Source organism: Pleurodeles waltl, chromosome 4_1 (genome assembly GCF_031143425.1).
Source record: "Pleurodeles waltl isolate 20211129_DDA chromosome 4_1, aPleWal1.hap1.20221129, whole genome shotgun sequence".
In the NCBI taxonomy this organism is placed as follows: Eukaryota; Metazoa; Chordata; class Amphibia; order Caudata; family Salamandridae; genus Pleurodeles; species Pleurodeles waltl.
The window spans coordinates 142,001,988-142,005,475 of record NC_090442.1 but is presented as its reverse complement, the minus strand read 5'-3'; the positions used below and the strand labels follow the sequence as shown (position 1 = coordinate 142,005,475).

Genomic DNA, 3,488 nt, shown 5'->3' with positions numbered 1-3,488 from the left:
TAGCTTTCCACCAAAGAAGACCTCAAAGGAGTCAGTCAGCCAGAGGCCCCGAGTATAGGTGTCGGTATAGGGGACAATTGTACGCAGCTGCTGTTGATCCAAGAAAAGTTATAGGATGAAATACATCGAGAATTGAATTTGTACTGCAATGACACAACTTTCCAGAGGGATAATGATCACCGCCTGAATGGATAAACAACTGTTTGGCGTCATTCTCGTTGCAAGTGATAACAGTTTTAAAGTTGTTTTATTGGGAGTGCTTGCGGTCAGCGTTCCATACTGGCATACTGGCAAAGAAGGCGGTGAAACCATGTGAGTTTCCATTTAACTTTCAAACGATAATTTATGTTCATAAATGCAACTTCATCCGGCGCAGCCTACGTATTTGGTGCATAAATGCTGCCATTTCATGATGTCCGCCAGAGGATACACTGTAGTCCGTTCTCTATGTTGGAACTAAGTATGACTTCTCCGTTCGAGAGACGCAACTACAAACCGGGCAACGGATTGGCTACTCTCATGCGTATAAATTAGCATATTAATACTGTCGTGTCAACAATACAACTTTTATTGCAGAAGACTCTTTTTTTCTTAAAGAACAAAGTAGATTACTCTTGATTAGCTTTGACAGTGACCCGGGCGAGTGTGGGCAAAAAAAGAGTGACAAAAGATTCTCACCCTCATCTTCATGAGATAATCGCATTGTGTGGTGCTCCTTCTGTAACTTTCTCTTTCCGATCCTTCTGGTTCTTACAAGTGATGAGTGGGTTTTCACGCGCATGCGTGATATGTGCCGTCCCATACCTTGTTACGACTGGGCACATTACCCTTCTGAGTTAGAACCGGGGATCTAGTGATTTATTAAATGTATGCTTGTTAAAAAGATCAGTCGTGGGTCCTCAATAGTGAAGCTTTAGTTCGAACTATATAATTGGACAGTATAAAAACCTTGTCTTTTGAATTTGACGTTTACTTGTATCCGCATAGGTTCGGGGATCAGTGTACATATTCATAATCTGCAAGGCTCCACAGGTTAGAATACTAGTGTAATAGCTGAGGTGGTTTGGGTTATTGCATATTTTGAAACACAAGCTCCGAGCACAGTAAAATAGATGAGTTGGTTCCGCACCTGCTGCAAAAATCACCATGTAAACCTGATTCCTAGCAAGTTTTAACTCTTTTGATCTTGTAGGTTAAATAACACTGATTGTCGAATCCCAAAAACTATTTGGTTTGCACTGTATTCTATAAAAATAACCACAGTACTGTGTTTATTTATATATATCAACCTACCTAAATTCAGCACTTTAAGTATACATTTTGTAAGAAATTGCACCTTTTTGTCTCGACCCACTGTGTATTTCGTTGGACTCTTGTGAGAAAAAGCCTCTTTTTGACATGGTTAGCCCCCACGTTTTGCCTCATGTATGATATAGCCTAGAAATTGTAGTGCCCAGAGCACCTGCTAACCAGGTTCCCTGGGATAGAGTTCTTTCCCTAAAACTGTAGTGATGCATTGGCACAATTAGATACACCCTTAGCTACCACTGTAAGGCCCTGATTTATACTTTTTGACGCTAAACTGCGCTAATGCATTTTAGCGTCAAAAAGTATAACGCCGGCTATCGCCATTCCAAGACGCCGGCTGGGCATCTTAGTAATGCAATGGCGCAATCCAGCGCAAAGGGTGGACTAATGTCATGGAGAATGACGTTAGCCGGGTGGGGATGGCGGTATGAGAGAAGGGGGTTTTGCACCAAAAAATGACGTTAGGCTGGTTAGAGTAGAAAAAGATGACTTTAATGAGCCTAGCATAATTTCTTGACGCTAAACCTACCATACCACATCACTCCTGTCTCATAAAAGACAGCAGTCATGCTCACCACCCCAATGGCAAGCACAGGGGACAAGGGTCCCCTGGGCATGGTCAATGACACTTAAAAACAAAAATACTTACCTCTACTTACCTATACTAAGCTGGGGTGGGGTCCCCCATCCTCCGCTGTCCCTCGTGTGGGTGGGGGTGTCCTTGGGGTCTGAAGAGGGCACCTGTGGACTTGTTCCATGGTGTTCCACCATGGAAATAGGACCACAGGTCCCCTAACGAATGTCCTGACCCAGGCGTTAAATAATGGCGCTAAGCAAGGTTAGCACCATTATTTAGGCCCCCCTCCCTCCCATGCACCATTTTTGCACAGGAGGATAAATATGGCCCAAGGGCCTTAGAGTCATTTTTTGCCCGGGAACGCCTACCTTGCATTTAATTGAGTTTTCCGCAGGCAAAAAAATGACTTTAACTCCAGAAGTGTCCAGTGTCAAAATATAAATATGGAGTTAAGTTTGCATTGAAATAGCGTTAAAAAAATTACGCTATTTCAGCACAAACAGTATAAATAACCCCCTAAGTCCCTAGTAAAAGGGTACTTAGGTACCCAGGGCATGGGGTACTATGGGTAGGCCCATGAGGGCAGCAACATTGATTGTGCCACCCTTAAAGGCCATGCATCCAGATGCACCCAGCACTTCAATTGCAGGATGAGTGTCCTGGTGCAAACCTAAAAAACAAGCTCGTCATGGCACACTGACTGTGTGCCCTGTCCACCATACACTGTATTTACTTCGGATAAGACACCCCTCTGGCAGGCCTTACAGTCCTAAGGCAGGGTGCACCACATTATATGTGAGGGCATAGCTGCATGAGCAATATGGCTCCACTGTGTCCCTGCCAAACCTGGGATATAGTGAGTGAACAGAGCAGCCATTTTAATAAATGTCATCACGAGTTCCCAGCTACATGATGGCCACTCTGAATCCTGGGTTGTTTAGTATCAAACAACTCAGAATGATAAATCCAAACTGATACCATTATTGGATTTATCCCAAAATGTACACAGGGGTCACCTGGGAGGTGTCCCCTGCAAAAGCTAACTACCCTGGCATGGTTGCTGACTGGTTCTATCCATCCTGCCACCTCCAGACACCCAATCTAGAAACCTTGGGAGAGAGACCTGTCTCTCTGGTTTTTGGAACCAAGGCCCTTCCTGGGTGGAGGTGCTAACACCCCTTCCATCAGGAATGTGCACTGCCCTGGCGGTGAGCTTCAAATGGCTTACCGCCTTTGAAACTCGATCCCCAGGCCTGCCGCTAGCAGCAGATGGTCAACCCCTTTGTAAAGCCCCACGTTTGGCAGGAGCAAAGGCGAAACCTACACAAAGGGTAGGAGGAGTGGTCCCACCTGGCATGCACCACCCCTAAGATATTGTCTTTGAGGTGGACACTCCATTTCATTTTCCTCCATCTTAGATGGAAGGAAAATAGACAATCAGGGATAGGGAAGGGACCCTTCCCATAGGAAGTAGTCACTGTAATGGGTGTAGCCACCGACAGGTAAGTGTCCCATTGGAAACTACCATGTTCCCTCTAAAACACCCACTAAATTCAGTATTTAGTGGGCACCCCTAGACCAGGTAATCAGATTTGAAGGACAC

General features: G+C 45.0%; 1 non-coding gene across 1 annotated transcript; it reads left to right on the top strand.

The window, feature by feature from the left end:
- Window positions 1–737: 737 nt before the first annotated feature.
- LOC138288655 (small nucleolar RNA U13) lies at window positions 738–837 on the top strand. Its single transcript, XR_011202511.1, has one exon. It is a non-coding gene; the product is annotated as a small nucleolar RNA U13 (small nucleolar RNA).
- The last annotated feature ends 2,651 nt before the right edge of the window (window positions 838–3,488 follow it).